The following is a 22,480-nucleotide window of genomic DNA, read 5'->3' on the forward strand; positions in this document are numbered from 1 at the left end:
GAACTAATGAAAATTAAATATAACTTATCAAAAATTGTGGGATGTAGAGAAAACACTGTTAAATGGGAAATATATATTGAATGTATATATAAGAAAAAAAGAAAGAGCTAAAATCAAAAACTTCCACCTGAGGAAACTAGAAAAGAAGAGAAAATTAAATCCAAAGGAAGAAGAAAAGAAAAAATTGTAAAAATTGAAAATTAGAACTGAAATAAATCAAATTGAAAACAAGAAATTAATGGAAAAAATCAACAAAACCAAAAGCTTATTCTTTAAAAAGATCAATAAAATTGATTGACCTCTAGCCAGGTTAATAAAGAAAAAAAAAAAAAAGAGAACACAAAAATTACCAATTTCAGAGGTGAAAGAGGGGCCAAGAAAGCACCAACTCTAGACAGTTCACTGTAAAAGACTACCAAACATTTAAGGGGAAAATGATACTAATTCTCTACAATCTGTTTCAGAAAATAGCAAAGGCAACACTTCTTAACTCAGTGTATGAGACCAGCATTACACTAATGCAAAACTATATAAATACATTTCAAGCAAGGAAAACTATAGACCAATATGTCTCATGCGCATAAATACAAAAATCCTCAAGGAAACAAACAATACAACAATATATAAAATGATGCATACACTATAGTAAGTAGAATTTACTTCAGACATGAAAAGCTGTTTCAGTATTTGAAAACCAATTAATGTAATCCATCACAGCAAATGGCTAAAGAAGAAAAAATCATAGTATCATATCAATAGATACAGAAAAAGCATTTAACAAAGTGCAAAACTTATTCATGATTTTAAAATCTCAGTAAACTAGGAATAAGGGAGAACTTCCTCAACTTGATAAAGAATATCTAATTACAACTGATACCATACATGTACAAAGGATCCCAAGAGACTACTATAAACAATTATATGCCAACAAATTGGACAACCTAGAAGAAATGGATAAATTTCTAGCAATACAATGTACTAAGACAGGATCATGAAGAAATAGAAAATCTGAACAGATCACTTATTAGTAATAGAACTGAATTAGTAATCAAAAAACTCCCAACAAAGAAAAGTCCAGGACAAGATGGCTTCACTGGTGAACTCAATCAAACATTCAAAGAACAATAATACTAATCATTCCCAAATGCTTCCCAAAAATAGAAGAGGAGAGAACACTTCCAAACTCATTATATGAGGCCAACATTACCCTGATAATGGTAATGTTGGTAAGGCAGACAGGGACAGAACAAGAAAAGAAAATGACAGGCCAATATTCCTGATGAACATAGATGTGAAAATCCTCAATAAAATATTAACAGACCAAATTCAACAGTACATTAAATGGATCATATATTAAGATTAAATTTATTTAGTCCAGGGATGCAAGGATGGTTCAACATCCACAAATCAATGTGTGATATACCACATTAACAAAATAAAGGATAAAAGTCATGTGATCATCTCCTGTAGGTGCAGAAAAACCATTTGACACAATTGAATATCTATTCATGATAAAAACTAATAACAAAGTGAATATAGAAGACATGTACCTCAACGTAATAAAGGCCAAATGAAAAACCCAGAACTAACATCATACTCAACAGTGAAAAGCTTGTCATCTAAGATCAGGGACAAGACAAGAATGACCACTGTTGGCTTTCATTCAATTTAGTACTGAAAGTCTTAGCCAGAGAAATTGGGCAACAAAAAGAAATAAAAGGCATCCAAATTGGAAAGGAAGAAATAAAATTGTCTCTTTATAGATGGCATGATAACATATATAGAAAACACTAATGACTTCACATACACACACACACACACACACACACACACACACACACACACAAACTGTTAGAACTAATACATTCAGTAAAGTTGCAGAATACAAAATTAATATACAGAAGTCAATTGTGTTTATACTAGTAACAAACTATCAGAAAGAGAAATTGAGAAAAAAAATCCCATTTATGATAGCACTGAAAAGAATAAAACGCTTAGAAATAAATTTAGCCAAGAAGGTGAAGGATCTGTACACTGAAAACTATAAGTCGTTGATGCAAGAAATTGAAGAAGACACAAATAAATGGAGAAAATATTCCATGCTCATGAATAGGAAGAATTAATATTGTTAAAATTCCCATACTACCCAAAGCAATCTATAGACTCAGTGCAATCTTTATCATAATTCCAATGGTGTTTTTCATACACACACACACAGATTCCTATAATTTGTTAGGAACCACAAAAGACCCTGAATAGCCAAAACAATCTTGAGAAAGAAGAACAAAACTGGAGGAATCACACTTTCTGATCTCAAACTATATGACACATCTATAGTAATCAAAACAGTATGATATTGGCATAAAAACAGACACATACGTGAATGGAACAGAATAGAGAGGCCAGATATAAACCCATGAATAGACAATCAATTAATTTTAGACAAAGGAGCCAAGAATATACAAGTGAGTAAGGGATAGCCTATTCAATAAGCAGTGTCGGGAAAACAGGATAGCTATATGCAAAAGTATGAAAGTAGACCCTTATCTCATCCTATAACAAAAACCAACTCAAAAAGGATTAAAAACTTGAATAGTAGGATCCAAAATTTTTAAATTCCTAGAAGAAAACATAGGGGGTAAGCTCCTTGACCCCAGTCTTGGCAATGATTTTTTTTTTTTGGGACTTGACCCTCAAAACAAAGGCAACAAAAGCAGAAACAAGCAAGTGGGACTACATCAAACTAAAAAGCTTTTGCACAGCAAAGGAAACCATCAACTAAATGAAAAGACAACCTATGGAATAGGAGAAAATATTTGCAAGCCACATATCCAATAAGGGGTTAGTATCCAAATATACAAGGAACTCTTACAACTCAATAGCAGAAAAATAAATAACCCAATTAAAAACTGGGCAAAAGAACTGAGTAGACATTTTTCCAAAGAAGACATACAGAAGGCCTTGTGTATCAGGTACATGGGAAGGTATTCAACACGCTAATCATCAGGGAAATGCAAATCAAAACCACAATGAGATATTACCTCATATTTGCTAGAATGGCTCTCTGTATTTTGGGCACAATTTTTATGTAAACCTAAAAATTCTGTAAAGAATATAGTCTATTTTAAAAAGTAAACATAGGAGGTAATGTCATTATGAATAACCCTAGCTGTTTCAAAAGTGGAAAGACTTTTTTTTAATCTTAAAATAGTCAAGGACATAATAGAAGGAGATAGTCCTATTCACTAAATTCTGCCATTTTGGGAAGTAATGAACTGAATTGTCATCATAATGGGAAAGCATGTAATGGTGGGGGTTTAGGGATGGATTTTATATTTTATACTTTAACCCATTATACTGAAGTTAAACAAAAGCCAGCAACAAAACCAAACCAAGAATGTTCAAGTAACCAAAACATACATATAACCTATAAAACAGCAATTCGACTTATGTATCTATCTATCTAATAAATCAATGATTATTTTCACCTAAGACCGTGAACAAGAAGGTTCAGTGCATTTTATAATAACCCAAAATTGAAAACCAAATGCCCATCAGCATTAGAATGGACAAGTAAATTGTAGTATCCATAAAACGGAAGCCAATCAATAAGAACCAACTGCTTTTACAGATAAAAACATACATGCATCTTGGGGGAGGGATAAATTAGGAGTTTGAGATTAATAGACGCACACTACTATATATATATAAATCGATAAACAACTAGGACCTACTATATAGCACAGGGAACTATACTCAATATCTTGTAATAACCCATAATGGGAACAAAGATGCAAAAGAATTTATTTATATAAATATATAAATTATACACACACACATATACATACATATATATACACACACATATATATAAAACTTTGCTGTACACCTGAAACTAACACAACATTGTAAATCAACTATACTTCAATTTAAAAAAAAATAGATGGATCTCAAAGACAGTATTCAGTGAAAGAAGCCAGAGTTCAGAACAGTGGCTAAATTTAGAAGGGTATCAAATGAGAGGGAACATGAGAGAGCATGCATGGTTACAAAGGGATATAAACTTGTAAAAATCATTACATTGTATATTTAGGATTTGAGTACGTTACTGTATATAATTGATAACTTAATAGAATAGAAAGGGAAAGTAATAAAAACAACTGAAAGAGTAAAATATACTTAAGCGCCAAGCTAGAATGATTCCAAACGGTGCTGTCTTGAATTCTAGGAAGCTTCTCGTTCCAGCATGAAGTTTTGAATCACCACACACCTATGGCTCCCCAAGTCATATCTTTAAGAGCCGTATAAAATTTTTCTTTCATCACTGTTTTTTTTCATTCTTCCTATCATAGTCAGGAGATTTTGAATATTTCCCCATTTCCTGATTTTTTGTTGGTATAATTATTTTTGAAATGGGAAATATGTTGTAGTTTAAAAAAAAAAAGATAAAATTTTCATATTTTTTTCTGAAATGAAAAAAAGGTTATTAAGACTACTTAAAAGGCGTAATTGACAGAAAATGGCCCGTCGGGTTGCCGAAATAGCTCAGTTGGGAGAGCGTTAGACTGAAGATCTAAAGGTCCCTGGTTCAATCCCGGGTTTCGGCAGGTAGTTTTATTCCTTTCGCAGTGTGAACTATGAGATACCCAACACCAAGTGAATGACTCTTTAGCGATAGCTTTCTATGGGAACATCAGAGATCGATATACACATTTCGAAGTGCAAAAGGATCCTCAAAAGCCGGAATGTAGTTCATCTTGACCAGTAGAGAGGACGTGTGACTATAGAAACGTTATCAGATAGATTCCTTTTTTGTGATTTTTAAGCACTCTGAAGCCTTAGCTCTTGAAACCCAGGACAAGAGCTATTGAAGACTAGAGAAATAAAACTTGGCAGAAGTCCTTGGCAAGACTTGAATACCTTAAGTTACCACTAGAAAGCCACACTTCTCCCTTGCACCAATGTCGGCTTAAAAATCAACAAGATCATTACTTGTTGATTCGTTTAGCTTTAAATTAATATATTCGGAAAATTTAACTAGGGGTCAGTCAGCAGGAAAGTTCGAAAAATACAAAAGAAATGATACAACCCCAGGAACATGTAAAGGGACATTCCCTGAGGCTGCAGGAGATTCCTTCAATTTCAGGTGATAAAACCAACAGCCTAACCGAGGATCAAAGAGCACATCTCACTTATTCTGGATCTCCGACCCAGTGCTTGGATCTGTTGATTCGCAAAATGGAATTTGAGTGACACAGAAAATGTGCTGTTAAAGAAATTTTTAATATTTAGTGTGGCACCACCGTAATCTCTCCCTTCTCAAAATGGAAGCTTTCTGCCACTCTCAAAACACAAGCAAACAAACCGAACCAAACAAAAACAAAAACAAAAATTAAAAACCCAGCAGATGTACTTTGTGACTCGGGTGCTGTTGGATTGTCTGTGGATATCATCGACGCTGACGTCAATGCGTATGTTTGCGACTCTTAGAGCGGCTCCTTTCCTTAACTCCGCTCGCTTTCCTTTCCCTTGCCTTGAACTAACTTGAAAATATTAGCTCACTAAGTTGCAAGTCTTTAAAAAGAAGTTTGCAATTTGTGATTCAGTAGGGACTTGCCTCTAAAAGAGGGAGGTTCGCTGCACCACGGGAAAATCCTATTACAGTGCTTGTCTCTACAAATAAACTAGGCTCAGCCTCTGCACAAAAATTTCTCTGTGGATTTTCTAGTCCAAATCCGAAGAACTGAAACATTAGAATCTATGAATATGATTTGAAGAAGTCTCTTTTGAGGGAGCTAGGTGAAGAGAAAGTTTTTAATTTTTATGTGGCGAAACACGAAAGGAATTCCGTTATCTGGTGGCCGGTTAGCTCAGTTGGTTAGAGCGTGGTGCTAATAACGCCAAGGTCGCGGGTTCGACCCCCGTACGGGCCATCGAGGGTAGGGTTTTTGGCCCTCTGCCGCTGGGTGGGCATTTCCAATCCAAGGCACCTATACCCCCAAATCTCTGCGGTTGAGAAACAGAGGTTCAGACATTCTCCTCTTCACATAAGAAGAAAGTTATGTGTTTTCGTTTCGCTTTGTTTGTTGTTGTTAAATATAAAGTAACATAAAAAGTTAGAATTTATTGAAGAAATTTGAGGGAGTAGTGTGGGAGCGAAGCGATTGTGTTTCAGGGAAAGGCTAAGGTTAAAAGAGCTACGACATATGTCTCTCTAGTTTTTGGGAAACTTCAGGAAACATTATTTTGGCGCTTTCAATCGAGAAAAGGAAGCAGGCTCAGCCTGGCCGGTGACTTAGTTGGTTAGAGCGTGGTATTAATGGCAGTAAGACCTGGACTTAGTTCTTTCTGACACCTGTACTTCTTTCTTTTCCTTGTCCCAGGCAGTTTCCAAAGTAAATGCCCGCTCCAAGTGAGGTGGCCACTTGGCTTTCACGGAAAATCTCTCCCATTAGCAGTAAAAAGCAGAGAACTGAATGCGAAACTGTAAGACCCCAGTTCTCCTTTGCAGTTGTTCACAATCCAATCGCCTTTGGTCCCCGTAGGCAGCCCGCTTGGTGGGGTGGTTCCTTTCCTTTCAGCCTCAGTGCTTCTAATAGCGCACACTGGCAACTTCAATACATTTACCCGCGATGCAGAGCGAGGATACAAACTACTCACTCGGAAATCGAATCACATATTAAGATGTTTTTGGTTTAGTTTGAGGACTTTCCCCCAACTTGGCAGTGATTTCTCCCTAGTGTCTCTGTTTTGCCTCGACGCAGAGAAAGGAGGCAGTTCTGTTCAGAGAGGCAGCTCCAAAGCTGCCTCCCCCCGTATTCCTTCACGTTCATCTTCTCCTGGAGTGTTTACTTAAAAAAATAAGGGGAGGGATTCCTGTTGGTTCTCCTGCCCCCAAAGGTGGGTTTCCCAGCTCCTGCCTATGTCCCGAAGATGGCCTGTTCAGGCTCCCTGGCGGGGTGGGGGTGGGGGTGGTGTGGGGTTGGTGGTATCCGGGATGAGTGACATCTGCCTGGATTCAGGGCCAAGCTCTGTCTAAAGGACCCAAGTGAGGCAGAGCCTTTCACACCCCATATCCTCACAACCGAACCTTTCTTAACATTTCCCCAGGAGAAGTCTCTTTTCTTTTTGCTAGAAGCCATGCGAGGAAAGAGCTGTACAAGGGAGTCCACTAGGAGTGAGGACTTTTCCCAATATTGATGGAGAAGTTACTGGTAAGATTTTTTGTTTGTTTGTTTGTTTTTCTTTAAAGCTTCTTTGATTTAAAAACCTTCCTTCAAATGGTCTTTTTTCAACCAATCTTTCTCCAGTTCAAGAAGAAATGAAACGTAGGAAGAAAATCTTTCAGGATGGGTCCTTTGATGCTTCTGAAGTCTTTTTCAGACTCAACTGATGGAAGGTTAAGGATCAGTTCCACAAAAGTACATTTGAAGGACTTTAAAAGTTACTTCAATATCCTTTTCGAAAAAAGTACCTTGGAAGTGTGAAAGAAAAAGTGACCTTGCCGAGCCAGCCAGGAGTCGAACCTAGAATCTTCTGATCCGTAGTCAGACGCGTTATCCATTGCGCCACTGGCCCCAGGTTGATAAGCTTTTTTTCGTATAAGTACTTTCATCACTATCCAAAGTTTATGCTCACCAAATGACTTGATTTTTTTTTTTTTTTTTTTTTTTTTTTTTTTTTGGTAAGGGATTACAACTAGAGATTGTACTGTCTTTGGAAAAGCATAGTTTCTCTTTGATTTGATTGCACAATATATTTACATAAAATGTTTTCATTGAAAGCCATGGCTAATCTTCACTTATTCTGTGACTATGCATTGAAAATTTATCTGGTGCTTAGTATGTAGCTGCCCTTATTGCTTGAACAAATCTCTATGGACTCAATAATTTGTTTCCTCACTCCATTCCATATCCTCTCTTACCTAGCTTACGTTAGTGCCCAGTTTTGAACTCTTCATTCCTTTTTTTCTTCAGAATATTCATCTGCACACAAAATGCAATAAGGAGACAAGAATCCAACAGAAGTATACATTTTAAGAATCCCATTTGACAGAGAAACTTGGAAAACAGGAACTCATTTACTAACAAATTAAATTGGCTTAAAATTTACTTCGCTGTTCAAAGTAGGCAAAACAGCTGAAAATGCAAAAGTACTTATAAAAGAGATGAGGTTTTTTATGGGCTTGAAAGTCAAGGCAAAGTCAGAAGTGAAATCCTCTCTGTGCCTGATTTCCTAGGTGGTATAAAGTGCTTGGCAAATATGATGGAGTATTATCTCAGATTTTTATGGCTCTCACCAGCCTCTGATGTCAGGACAAATACTGAAGACTGCTACCTGGGAATACTTTAAGGAAGTTGCTGGCTTTCTATAATCACAAAGAGAAACTAGTCCTTCAAACCCCAACGTCTCCTCTATTCACTTTGCTGCTGTGATAACTCTTTCCAGATTTATTGACAACTTCATCCCAAAGCAGCTGGTATTTTTGATCGTGCTCTAACCCTGAAACTCGGTGTGGACCGTGGGGAAGGTTGGGCTCAGGACAGTCACAGAGCCTCGGACAGTGAAAGGGAATGATGGGACTCAAAACCTGGCTGGCGCCCACCACCTTTAAAAATTCGGATTATAGATTGGAACTGTTACCTTAGGGATTTCTCTGCATGCCAGATGGGACAGCATTACGCTTTGTGGAAGCTTCCAACTGGAACCCAAAACAAGACCGCTGTGAGCAGGATTTGAACCTGCGCGGGGAGACCCCATTGGATTTCGAGTCCAACGCCTTAACCACTCGGCCATCACAGCTCCTGGCTGGGAATATTCTCATTTAGTAGACTGAAGACAATTATTGAACATTCCCATTTGAAGTGGAAGAAGAGAGAGGACTACTGATTCATAAGCGTCCCTAAGAAAACCTTCTCCAATCAGACTTGCATATTTCACTTAATGGCAATTTTAACGTTTCAGATAGTTAGGCAAAAATTAATTAATTAAAAAAATCTTGGCAACATTTTTCATTTCAATTATTCTTTTCTTCCACAGATGTGAGGGAATTGTCTTGTTCTACCTTCGAAATGTACCTAGATCTGAAAAACTTGTCACCACCCCAACTGCTACCGCCCTGGTCCAAGAAACCTACAATTCTAACATGGAGTATTGCAAAAATCTCTTAATAGGTTTCCCTCCTTCCACCCTTTCCAGCCTTACAAAACATTCTATGAAAAGCAGTCAGAGAGATCTTTTTGAACTTGAAACACTTTTTTGTCTTAGGGAACACTGCCTCAACATCAGTACCACTGTTCATACCCATTCCCTTAAATGAAAAAAATCCAACCCTCCTTTTGTCCTGAAATATCCCTTTCCCCATTTCCTCCTAGGGAGCAATACCAATTACAAGCATAATGTTTACGAGAGTTATCTCTGGTTACTCTCCAAGTCCTCCGAGATGCTTCATACCTGGCTTTCTCTGGCTCTCCCCAAACTGACGAAATCGGTTTCATATTCCATGCTCAGTTTCACCTGCTTCATATCCATGTCTTTCCATAGGCCCATCCTTCTTCTAGAAATTTGCAACATTGTGGAACACTTTAGCCTCAGGCACTCATGGATATAAATACTGGCTCCAAATTTTACAACTTGGTGATCTTGAGCAAGTTATTTAACCTCTCCACTCCTCACCTTCTGTATCTATAAAACAAGTAAATGATTGTAAGTAACAATAGCACCTACTCCTTAGGCTTGCTTGTTAGTCTATATATGAAAAATCAATAACTACTTGATTTAATAGCTGGTAATAAGTGGCAGCTATTACTATTGTTCTGTTTCTTTCCCATGATTAGTTTCAACAACATAACATGTGAAGTGGATTAGAATATGCCACTTCAAAGTATTCCTCTTTGGCATAAGGATGGCTTTGAAGGCCATGGAGAAAAAGCAAACATAGGAAGGGCTCTCTGTCCTCTCCCTCTTTGCCTAAAAGCAGGGCACAAATGTCCCTTCGTGAAGATGTTCCATTCCCATTACCAGAAGGAGGAAAACAACCCTTATCACCAGAGATGGAAAATCGACTCCAAGATGAGTCTACACAAACAAACCTTACTAAAATAATCCTTATCTTTTCTTAGTTTCTCCATCTATTTACCTTCCCCAAGTACTGCCCCTGGAAGCCCAAATCCCTCTTTCTCTGTCTCTACTTCTCTACAATTTATTGCTCTTTGTCAAGTTTTGTTAAAACCTTTTAAATCTAACTTCTCCTTTGGGTTTTCACTTCTTTTCTGTAAAGAAGCCTCTGTACATGTAAAATTAAAATAAAAATATTAAGATCAATGAAACTTGTAAACTCTTTCTCCTATTAATCTGTCTTCTGTCAGTTTAATTCATCGGTCCCAGCTACAAACCTAAGAGGGTAGAGGAAAAGTTTTCCTCTCATGCACATGGAAATTGCAAAGATCAGAGCGTTGGGAAATTGGAGAAAATATACCCATGTACAATAGTATATTAAGGAATGAATATGTAATGTGGAGCCAGGAGTACTCATATTTGAGTCATAACTCACATTAGCTCCACATTTAGGCAAGACAGGTGATCACAGCAAAATTAGGAATTCAAAATTAGGATCTCAGCTTGAAATTAGGAAAGTAATACCTTCCCCAGAGAATCATGGTAAAGGTTCAATCTTAACACCAGTATCTGTTGAGTGTCTATTATGTATTAGGTATATGCAAAGCAGTATGAATTCATTGATGAGCAAAACCGTACACTGCTCTTACCCTCATGCAATATACTACATTCCAGTGAGAGAAACAGACGATAATCAAATTATCAAACTGATAAATGTAACATGTGCAAGGAAAGAGAATATACAATACTATGAGTAATACAGGACTTTCACTTAGGGATTTTAAGAAATTCTACCCTGAAAAAATAATATTCCAGCCGAGAGCTAAGCACAGGGCAAGAGATAACTAGGCAGAGAGGCAAGCACAAAGCTCTTCTGCTAGAGGGGACTTCATGTGCAATATCCAATGATAGGAGAGAGACTGATTGCCTGAAGACCCACGAGAATGGAACACAGATGGCAAGAAACGGATGGAGAAATGCTTCAGAGTCGGCATTTTGGGCAGTTATATATAATGTGCTGTGTAATATGACACCTATAACGTGCAGTACGTATTAGACTCCTAAAATTCTAGCTTCTGCCTCCTCTTCCCTTTATCTAGCCAAAATATCCAGAATATGAGATCTGGTGTGACTTAACTTCTAAGGAAAAACCAATTAAATTCTCCCCCAATAAGTTTGAAAGAATTCACATCAGAAAGATCATGAGAATCCTCCTTCGTCCGCTGGTGGGACTGGTGGGAGCAAATTCTGAGCCTCTGCTTCCCATCCAGAGATCTCGGTCTCTTTTGCCCCCGTGTGGTCACCTAGTGCAGGCGCGGATGTTAATTTAGTATTTGGAGACAAGACGAAATAATTTCCCTGAAAGTAGGTCAGGAAAGTGGAAGCATCCTTCTTCTAGTGTTATGTCCCTTCCAAAAGAAAAACTGTCTCCTTAAGTAATTTTTAGCAAAATATGTCATAAAACATACACAAACACGTCACCAAACTTTTCAACCGTTTCCTATTTCCGGGAAATCCTTCAAAACCACCCGCACACCTGATTTCAGGAATGGTCAGGATCCTTCCTTTCATCCGGGACCCTCTCTGCCTGCTAGGCGCCCACTTCGGGCAGCACTGGATGCCAGATGCTGAGTTTTAGGAGAACATCGTGCTGATTCCGCTGAAGAGGAGGCTCCCGGCAACAAGCTAGCGCCCCGAGTCAGCCCTGGGCCTGGGGGTGGGGGGTGGGGGGCGGGTCCAGCATTTCGAAACCACTGCTGGGGACACCCACTGGAGTTAAGTAGCCTAAGACCAAGTTCCTCGAGAAACAGTCCCAGAGGATCTTCCTGGGGTGGTGGGAACGCAGGGAAAAGAGGGGGTCCCGAAAATGCAGGTAAGGTGTAAGAGTTACTTCCAGGTACTCTTTTCTCCAGTACAGATACTCGGGGAGTTCTTGAAGGCAGGAATCTCTTCTTATTTGTCCCTCCATTCCGTCTCCTCCCCACAACTCTTCTTCCCCTTCCACGCCTGATGAGTTTTGGAACTACTGTATAGTACTTATAGTAATAATAATAACTGAGCAGTTATTGCGCAGTGGCTGCAGTTTCGAAATGGAGCACTTTTCTTCCTCGGAAGTTCAGGAGAAAGTAACTTTGCAGAAAAACCACGTCCAAGGGAGCCAGTGGGACCCGCACGGCGCACGCAGGGTCCTGTGTAGCGGGTGTCTCCTCGGGTTGACTCTCTTCGGGTCCCTCGGCCCTTCCATGGGAAGGACGCCGAGTGCAGGAAGAGAAAGAAGGGCCCGCCACCCGCGCAGGCGGGAAGGTGGGGAGACGCGGGCTTCAGCGCAGGTGGTGTTGGGACAACTTTTCATTCTAAACTCCTGGACCTCAAAAGAAGGATATCCATTTACATTTGGAAGTCTGGTACCGCAAAGAGGAATTACAGATTGGCGGCCTAGGTAAAGGGAAAAAAAAGGACCCGCGCTTGTTTCCGCCCGGTTTAGAACCGGGGACCTTTCGCGTGTCAGGCGAACGTGATAACCACTACACTAAGGAAGCCAGCCGCCAAAAAAAAAGGCCCCCTAGAAGTAACTATTCCTTTATATCCTAGGTCTTCAGTTTTCCATTTATTGAAATCAATGATATTACATAGCAGTAGACATGCATTTATCAAATATACCTGCTATAATGTTTAAAGAAACCTGTTTTAGAACAGCCAAAAAGTGGAAACTACCCCCCTGCCCTCGAAGGTTTCCCAGAGAAAATGACACCAAATCTAAGACTTCATAGAAAAAGAATTATGATGGCTGTAGAGTGGTAAGAAAGTGGTGTGAATGAAGAATATAATTTAGATCATAAAAGAAATAGCATTTTAACTAGAGAGAAATCCCTTTAACAAAGAAGAAATTGTGAATGTCCACGACCTGTTCAAACTGTTTTATAGAATAACAACCTTTTATCCTTTAGTACTATTAAGTCCTCAACACTTCTGGAGGTACAGGATATCATTGATTAGATTCAGCTCCATTTTAAAGAGTTCTTTAAAATGTCAGTCTTCTGACACATTTGCATTCCCAGATGTTCAACAAAGGAGGAATTTACCTGTTGGGCCATGACAGTGAGAAGCAAGAAGCTACTTAGGATGCAATCTTTGCTTGTAGAATTCTGTGATCATTACTATGTATGGGAGAATAGGCATTTGTAGAATCTGACAAATTATTTTAAGATATATCTTAGAATGACAAAAGGAACAGAGCAGATAAAACAGAAACACCTTTGTTTTTAGAATTTGTTGTCTCTTTCAGAAATTTTGTGTAAAAAATCTGTCTAGAAAAGAGGCTAAGACTTCAGTTCTCAAAATGCTTTTTCATTTGCCTCCAAACTCTTGTTAGAACCTTTTTGTCACCAACCATTCTTCTTTTAAGATGACATCATATTCTCCTCTTTTCAAAAATTTCAGTGATGTCCTATAGTCCAGAATCACTAAAAAAATAGAAACAACTATCATAGTACTCAATTTAAAGTTTAAATTAGGTTTTTTAGCCCTTTCTTTTATTTTTGCCGCTTACCTTCCTTTAGAATAGGGCTAAGAGCAAAAATGCAAGGGAAAAATCACAGGTTTACTAGAAGTGGTAACAAGAAAGATTCAGTGGTAGAGGATTTAAACTCACCACCATTGCCCGTGGATCTTCATCTTTAGTGCACTACCCATTGTTCCTCATAGATAATTGATAAGTACTTCTACATATTACCTTGAAATTAGAAAAGCCATTAGTCATTCAGTAGTCCATTGTAAAAAAACAAAAACAAAAAAATTGAGTGTCAACTCTATTCCAAGTCTGTCCAAGGTTGCAAAACCAAAAACCTCTCAGTAACCAGGCAAATCCAAAGGCTATCTGAAAGGGCATGTTTTTAAAGCTGTTGAATCTCCATCATTTGATTCTAACGATTGGACAAAGGGGCAAATCATAGCTAGGCTATCTGCTAATACCATGATTAGGACAAATATTCATAGCTCTTAAATTACTTTTCATATACATATATATTGGGGCTGCTTCTCGTGATATTATTCAATCTTTCATCCCTGTTTTACAAAGTACCACATTTTTCCCATGCAAAGCTTAAATCCTGAGTATTGGGAGATTCGGTGTCACTTTGGTTTGTAGAGAAAATTCCAGATAAATCACAAAACCAAAGAGGAAGCAATGAGAGCACGCAGGCCCCGCTGGGATTCGAACCCAGGATCTCCTGTTTACTAGACAGGCGCTTTAACCAGCTAAGCCACGGAGCCCAGCTTAGTAAGTGTGTAAATTACATATTATTTAAAGATAATTCCACCTATCGTTCAGCCTTAATGAGTTTAGTAATTGGTTTGTCAGGTGAATTAAAACAAAAACAAAACAACAACAACAAAAAAACCTTGTATCAGTCAAAACCAAAGAAAAATATTCTTTTGGAAGAATAAATACAGGAACTAGAATGAGATGACTATCTCTTCTTGGAAAATTGTTCCAGGGTGGACACCACTGGATTCACTAGACTATAAACTTTGGCAACCAGGGTTAGAGACTTTTGTTGAACTCCCAAATAAAAATTGAAATGGCTTTCTGTGAACTATCATTTTGTTTAACCACACCTGCTTTCTTCTGTTAGTGTGTTGAAGAAGGGGTTACTGATCAAAGATTAGCACGTCTGACACAGGGTTGCTGAAACAACTGTGAGTATGTGTGTTGCACCTGTCAAGTTGTCCTCCAGGATGCGGTGATTTCTTCCACTTCAGGAATATTGGCTGCTCACGGCTTAAATCTGAGTTGGTCTCTGGGCACTGTCCTCAAGAGAAAAAAGGCACCTTGTTCCAAGTTACATCTGCCCCTGGGTGCAGCTCAAATCCAGTCTCAATTCAGAGTATTTCTGAAGGGCCATTTCAGTTTCAGATATCCCAGTGAGAACAGCTGAGGCCTCTGTTACAACATCATGTTCAACTTCTGCCTCTTCCCAATCCTGTTTCCCTCACCCTCTATTGCTGTTGATTCTAAGAGCACTCCCCATAAAACTCCTGCACACAAATCTTCATCTCAGTGTCTGTTTCCTAGGGAACTGACTTATGACAAAAAGCAAGTGACAGAGGCCTACTATCAAAGTAAGTTGGAATGTGGCCCAGGTTTTCAAAAATCACTTAACCATAGCAAGTACCCTAGTAGAACAAGAATGATAGATAATGCTAATAATATTCTGCTCTACAAACTTTCAGAATTTTCACCACAGAACAAAACAAACGAAGACACCTACTAGTAGACTCAAAGATATAAAAACTTAGGGAAAGGTGCTAAAGGACCAGAAAAATCATTTATATTTATGATGTTAAAAGCAAAGGATTGAAACGGCAAGTTAGAACATAAATGGCAAATTTAGCTAGTCAAAGGATATGATTCTCATTTCAAGGAAAAAGTGTGAATACTAAGTATTGAACACTTTTTAAAAACTAGCTATGCATATCCAAAAGGAAACATATAATATAGACATATATAGATACATATGCAAATATGTAACTTATAAGTGGAGGGAGACAACATAAAGAAGCTTTTAAAGTGCACCCAGGTCAGTTAACTTCTGAAAATGTTACTACTCCTAACTTAACAGGAATGGTCTTGGTGGGAAGGAGGGAAGAAGTAAAACCCAGCAAAGAGAGCAGAGGGCGACTCAGGAATTAGCTGCTCTCCTGGTCTCTCCCTGGGTTGTCTCCTGTCCGCAGGTGGATCAGGCTCGGGCTGGAAAGGATGCACCTCGCAGTTATGCCTCTTGAAGTAGGCCTACCAGGGCCTAGGCTCCCTCCTCTCCTTTCAGATCCCAAAGTTTATCTCCGGTCCAGATAACGGACCTGACTCCGAACACTCCCTGGCTTCGACATCCCTTGTCTTTGATTGGTTCTGCCCAGGAACCTGGCCAGGTCAGATGCTCAAGAGAAGACATCCCCCTGGTTCTTTCGCTCCCGCTGACCCCAGCCCCTCGATCGGGCGCCACCAAGTGTTCGCTGATCAGCACTGCAACACCAGGGCCGTGACTTTCCCGCGCGAGCAGCGGGAGGCCGGAGATGCACAGCTGCGGTTTCAGGGTTGCAGTGACCGCGGAACCACTCAGAGGACAGGAGGCTACAGGGTGCAGGTTCCCGGGTCCCGAGGCTTCCGAGAGGAGCTGATCTGCCTGGAATGGTCTCCAGGAGCGGAGAGGAATCCGGATCCCGCGCTCGGGTGTCGAGTCCTTCGAGGCCTGTGGCTGCTCCGTGGTCAGTTCCGTGATCCGCCCGTTATGGTCTCAGGAAGCCCTACTTGGGGACTTTGACGAATCTTCTTGGGTCCGAACTGGAGGTTTGAGAAAGATTAAGTTACCTCCAAAGAAAGACGCTCCCTTGAGGCAAAATAAGGATTTTTTTCCTTCTTCCTCCTCCATTACCCACGCCAGTGGGAAAAGATGAAAAGAATGAAAGCGACTCCTTCCCAGCATGAACTGCAAGACAATGCTGTTTAAATGTCATTTACAATTTGGAATATAGTTGGTAGCACCCTGGCCGGTTAGCTCAGTTGGTTAGAGCGTGGTGCTAATAACGCCAAGGTCGCGGGTTCGATCCCCGTACGGGCCAAGTTTACATCACAGTTTTGTTCTCCAAAATGGAAACCCGCACTAACACATTAGTGTCCTCACTGCGTGAAAGAGATGAATCTCTGAATTTAGTAGAAGAACAATCACATTTCCTTCAAGCTTCCTTGCTAGCGGTTTCTGGAATCTTACTTGGGCGGAGTAAACTGAATCTTTCATAGTAGCGGCATTTGGTTTCCCCCAAGGCCTTGAACATTTTCTAGGCTCCAATCACTCCTCCAACTCAATCTCAAAACAAAATGGTAGGGGTAGAGGGTATAGCTCAGTGGCAGAGCACGTTTCCCTTCCGTTAAGGGGAAAAATTAAAAACAAAACAAAACAAAACAAAACAAATCGGTAGCACAGATCTGGCAGCTAAAAGGTACAACAGAGGGCCTTCCCCCCCACCCCCCCCATTTCATTTTGTTTTGTTTTCCTGTAAGGAAACTGTCTTGGAGGAAAAAACTGGATTTTTTGCGTGCTTCCTCAGAAAACAAATAGTAAAACCACCAATTCTTCGTATTACTAACTCTGGGTCATTCCGCATCCCCCAGTTCCACCTAAGGGAAAACAAATTGAAAAATGAGAAAGAAAAATTGTCTGAAACTTAAACAGTATGAATGACAAAGATGTTTGTTTTATACACTCTGCACATTTATTCCAACATGAAAAGGATACACAATTTTAAATATTTTATTTTGTTTTTCTTGCATAAATAATGCATTCATGTTTCCAAAAGCAGAAACTAAAAACAGATGCATTGAAATTTTCCCTTCCATTTTTATCCCTCATCAGTACACTTCTCACAATCACCTCCCATAGGTAAAGTTTGTCCTTAATTTTTCATTTATCCTTATTAATTTTCTTTATGCATATGCATGTAAACATATATATTAATTATTTTTCTTCTTTTTCACAAAAAAGATAGCACTTTCACATTTGTTTAATGTTTGAATCTTCCGTTATTTATTTCCTTCAGGCATTTGTAGAGGAGGCAAACTTTTACTTGTATCCTATTTGGGTTATTTGTGCCTGGGCCTAGAATTAAACTGACATAAGATAGATGAAAAAAAGAAAAGCATATAAATTTATTTAATACCATTTTATACGACACGGGAAACTTTGCAAGGAAGGAAGACCCAAAGAAATGGTGGGGCCTATTTTCTTTTATATTAGATTGAACAAAGTGGCAATTATAGAAAATTGACTAAACTATGCAGGGAGGCTAAAGGAAGATAAGGATTATTTTAACAAGGTCTGCTTGTATAGAATTCTCTCAGTCTCACCTTGTCTGCTTTTTTTTGGGGGGGAGGGGTCAGGTAATTAGGTTTATTTATATATTCTTAATGAAAGAACTGGGGATTGAACCCACAATCTTGTCCATGCTAAGCACACACTCGACCACTGAGCTATACCCTCCACCCTCCTCACCTTCTCTTGTCCTTGATGATGAGAATGTTACTTTCCTTTTGGTATAAGGAGGACATCTTTCAGGTAGGAGTTTCAACTTCTGCTTTTAAGAAAAAGAAAAAGGTTAGAATGTTTTTCTTCTGTTTGCTGCTTTTCAAGTGCCTTTAACTCCAAACATTCAATATACCAAAGCTGCATGTTTTGGGGTGGCATGTTTTGAACTTTCTCACATACATCAGATTTTCTTCTGGACACGTAAGTAGGGTTTTTCCTCACTGTAAGGTCCTGCCTTTTGAGACTCTTTATCTTATACCCTAGCGTTATTGCATAGAGTCTCCTACTCTCCTGGCTTCTGCTTGTAATTTTGCTTATAAGGTTGTTTTTGTTTTGCCATGCACAAAATTGTCTAAATGTAGCCAGAGGTATACATTTTTTTTTCTTTTGTGGCTTCTGGATTTTGTGTCTTTCTCACTTCAAGGGCATTAAAACAAAAAACAAACAAAAAAGTCTTCCTATTATTTCTTCTAGAATGCTTTCATTTCTTATACTACTTCATCTTTGGTCCAGCTATTTTTTTGTTGTTGTTGTTGCAATGTATTGTTTTTCCAGTTGGCTGTTCAGTTGTCACAACACCATTTATTGAATTATCCATCTCTTCTTCACTGATTTGAAATGCCAACTTTATTGTAAGCTAAATTCTGACCATTTTAAAGTTGAGAAAACCAGCAGATTGGTGTTTAAAAGAGAAAAGAGCCCAAAGACCACCTACTGTAATTCTGGCCTTCCTATTGACTCTTTCCCTAAACCTCAGTTTCTTCATTGGTAAAATGGAAATGTTAATTCCTAGTGCATACAGCAGTAGTGAGAATTAAAATCCATAATGTTTATAAAGTTATCTAGCAAAGTGCCTGACAGCTAGTAAATTCTCAGTACTCTTCTTTCTCTTTAAAAGGAACACCCCTGTTTTAAGAGCCATCCTTCACAGAAACCCAGAGATCAGATAGGTAAATTGCTTCTGTGGGAGAGGAGAAAGGTTTTCTCCACCCTTTTAAGGTTCCTGGCTGGATCTGAAAATTGAACTGACAAAGACAGATTAACAGGAGAAAAGCATACACATTTTTATTGACTTTTTACATGGACCTGGGAACCTTCACAAGAGGATGAAGACGGGAAGAAGTGACCAAAGCAGGAATCTTTTATACCTTATAGACAAGGAAATAATAAATTCGTGGAGAATTGACAAGACAAAGAGGTTTCAGCTATGGATAGTAAATGGTGAAGAAGTGACTAGGAAGAAAATGGTTAATTTAGCAAGGTTTGTACAGATTTCTCCACCTCCAGCTCCCTGTCTCTGGTGATAAGAATGTCTTCCTCCTGGTACAAGGGAGGGCACATTTCACATGGGAGTTTTGTGACCTGTTTCAGGGAAGTAGGGCAACGGGTTGGTGGGCCAGGTGGGGGAGGTGGGGGGGTCAGAGGGTCCTTCCTGCTTCTGCTGTTTGTTTTTTTTTCCTTCAAATTTTCAGTTTAAAATATTCAGTATGCCAAGGTGCCATATTTTGTGGGTAGCATGTCCTGAATCCCTTTACTGCTATGTTTTAAGAGCAAACTCAAGTTCCCACAGTTTAAACTGAATCTTTCAAGACCTGTTGGCCGCTCAGCATGTCAATTTCCCAGTCTGCCCTCTGGAATCTTAAACCTTTTCCGGGCTTCCCGGGGTAGGAGGAAGGAACCCATTCCTGAAGGCGTCAGTGTGTCTTTCCAAAAGGAATTGGTGCGTTCTAGAAGACGAAATTTCTCCTTAGAGGCAAGGTTCATTCTTGACAAAGATACAGATTTCTTTTTTTCTTTTTCCTTTAAGGAGACCGGGACTAGTGAAGATACGAAGAAATTCCAAAAAGTCAACGATATTAAAAGTATTAAACAGACCACTAGTCCTTTTATATCGAGGCCGGTTAGCTCAGTTGGTTAGAGCGTGGTGCTAATAACGCCAAGGTCGCGGGTTCGATCCCCGTACGGGCCACTTTTAACTGACCGGTTTCAGGCCCAGGGCCACTTTGTTGGCTATTACCCTTAGGTTGTCTAACTTTTCAGCCATCATCGACATTGCAGCCTGAAGTACCTGGGACAAATCTTCCCAATCTTGAAAATTACATCACACCAATTTCGGTCTCTTTTCCAACTGCCATATGCTTATTAGTTTAAATCTAAATTTGTAAATCAATCACATTTAAAGGCACCTTTGATGGTGACATAATGCTTCAGATGTTTATAGTGTTGATAACATACAGCCTTAGATAAAAGGTGCCTGAGAGTTCTCTCTCCAACCCCTCCTTGTTACTCACACACGGCATCAACAGGTTTCCAATCTGTGCACAAAATAGGCAAAGTGTTTGCTTTCATAGAACTTTCGTTCTAGTGAAAGGAATGAACAAGTAAACAAATAAAGGGTCAAGATAATTTTGAATAGTGGTAAGTGTATTATACTTATGAGAAAATAAAACAAGGTGATGTGGTGAAGAAGACTGAGTGGAAAGCTATAACAGGTGGGATGGCCAGGGAAGCGCTCTCTGAAGCAATCACTTGCGATCACTTTCAAGCTGATGTGGGAATGCGGAAAAAGTCAGCAATAAATGCAAAGCACTGGAAGCACAGGCCTGGCAACTACAAAGGCCTTAAAATCAAGTGACCTTGCAATGCTGTAGGGACAGGTGGCCAACGTGGCTGGAGAAAGCTGGTAAGGGGAAGAACCTGGTACTCTGGCCTTTCCTGCCAACTTCAGACTTTGAACAATCTCTAGTTTCAGGTGGTCCAGCTGAAAATTCTGCTTTTGTGAGGCAGGTTGGCTGTTCTGTGGGCTTTGCCATTAGAATACAGAAAAAAGCTGGTGAAATGTGACAGAGTATAAATATGCCATTTTGGCATAAAGATTATTTTGAGCTAAAAGCACTTGAAAAATAGCAGATATGAGAAGACCACTCTAATCTTCCTTCTTTCCTTTGAAGTAGAAGATAAAATTCCCATGTGAAAGATGTCCTCCTTATACTAGGAGGAAAGTAACTTTCTTATTGTCAAGGTTGGAAAGTTGAGGCAGAGGGAAATTTATACAAATTAACCCTTATCTTCCTAGTCACTTCACCCAATTAACTATCCTAACCCAAGCCCCTTTGCTTTGTCACATTTTCATATTTTTACTGCTCTTTGTCTGATTCAGTATACGTGCATTCAACTACAAATGCCTGAGTCTTCATTTCTTTATGAGGGCTCCCATATCACATAAAACAAATAAATTTGTATATTTTTTTCTTAATCTGTCTTTTGTTACAGGGGCCCTAGCTGAGAACTTAGAAGGGCAGAAGGAAAGATTATTTTTCCTTCTCTATACTGGAGGAAGTGACTTGAGTTAAAAGTCCCTGGGAGACAAAATCCAGACTGTAGAAAGCCTCAGGGTTTCTTCTAAAAATATATTAAAAGGGAAAAGAGAGACATTATTGATTTAAAAAACTTAAGACATATATCCTATGAATTGTTTTTTAAAAGTGTATATATAATATATGTCTTATATATGATTGTCATAATATATATTATAGAATATATTTATAAAATATCTAAAATTGGCAAAATTTGAACGATTGGATACTTGATGCTCTTATTTTTGTTATTTTTAGATGTGATAACTGATACTGTGATTATGTTTTTCAAAAAGGTCCTTACATTTTAGAGATACTTAGTCCTGTGTCAGTCCTATAGAAGCTTGAGGCAAAAGGGAAACTCAGTAATACTATTTAAAATTTTTATATTATATTCATTACGGATTTTTGAATTAATTTTTAAATTCTTTTTTGAATTTAAGTATAGTCACTTACAATGTGTCAATTTCTGGTGTACAGCATGATGTCCCATGTCAGCATTAATTTTTATTTTTTTTAATGTTGCTTTAAAATATTTTTTGTCTCTTTTGCTAAGCTTTTTGGCAGCCTCCTAAATTTTGTGCAAATGCCTAACTCGCCTCACCTTAGTCTAGGCTGTGCTAAATGGATCAATGCCACGTGTCTGATATTCACTTCAAACAATGCGTTGGGAGGAATGAGGATTGGTTATAGGTTAGTAATATTGCCATGAGCTGATAATTGTTGAAGATGTGAGATATGTACATAGAATTCATTGTACTATTCTATCTTTGCATATATGCTTTTGAAGTTTTCCCAAATAATTTCTCTTTCAAACATAAACCCTTCCAGGTCCACTTAGAAGGTAGAGCCGAGGAGAGATTAAAGTCACGTGGAGCATTAACAGCAAGAAATAACCACAGAGACTCAGAAACCTCCCAGGTTCCTAGA

The 22,480-nt window shown here is 38.8% G+C and overlaps 8 non-coding genes across 8 annotated transcripts; 4 read left to right on the plus strand and 4 right to left on the minus strand.

Moving 5' to 3' along the window:
• Nucleotides 1-4,534: 4,534 nt before the first annotated feature.
• Nucleotides 4,535-4,607, plus strand: TRNAF-GAA. The gene has a single exon. It is a non-coding gene; the product is annotated as a tRNA-Phe (tRNA).
• Nucleotides 4,608-5,859: 1,252 nt separating this feature from the next.
• On the plus strand, nt 5,860-5,933 carry TRNAI-AAU. Its single transcript has one exon. It is a non-coding gene; the product is annotated as a tRNA-Ile (tRNA).
• A 1,572-nt stretch (nt 5,934-7,505) lies between these two features.
• TRNAR-ACG lies at nt 7,506-7,578 on the minus strand. Its single transcript has one exon. It is a non-coding gene; the product is annotated as a tRNA-Arg (tRNA).
• A 1,142-nt stretch (nt 7,579-8,720) lies between these two features.
• TRNAS-CGA lies at nt 8,721-8,802 on the minus strand. The gene has a single exon. It is a non-coding gene; the product is annotated as a tRNA-Ser (tRNA).
• A 3,781-nt stretch (nt 8,803-12,583) lies between these two features.
• Nucleotides 12,584-12,656, minus strand: TRNAV-GAC. The gene has a single exon. It is a non-coding gene; the product is annotated as a tRNA-Val (tRNA).
• Nucleotides 12,657-14,314: 1,658 nt separating this feature from the next.
• Nucleotides 14,315-14,388, minus strand: TRNAT-AGU. Its single transcript has one exon. It is a non-coding gene; the product is annotated as a tRNA-Thr (tRNA).
• A 2,272-nt stretch (nt 14,389-16,660) lies between these two features.
• TRNAI-AAU lies at nt 16,661-16,734 on the plus strand. The gene has a single exon. It is a non-coding gene; the product is annotated as a tRNA-Ile (tRNA).
• Nucleotides 16,735-20,089: 3,355 nt separating this feature from the next.
• On the plus strand, nt 20,090-20,163 carry TRNAI-AAU. Its single transcript has one exon. It is a non-coding gene; the product is annotated as a tRNA-Ile (tRNA).
• Nucleotides 20,164-22,480: the final 2,317 nt, after the last annotated feature.

This window comes from Camelus ferus, chromosome 20, assembly GCF_009834535.1.
Source record: "Camelus ferus isolate YT-003-E chromosome 20, BCGSAC_Cfer_1.0, whole genome shotgun sequence".
In the NCBI taxonomy this organism is placed as follows: Eukaryota; Metazoa; Chordata; class Mammalia; order Artiodactyla; family Camelidae; genus Camelus; species Camelus ferus.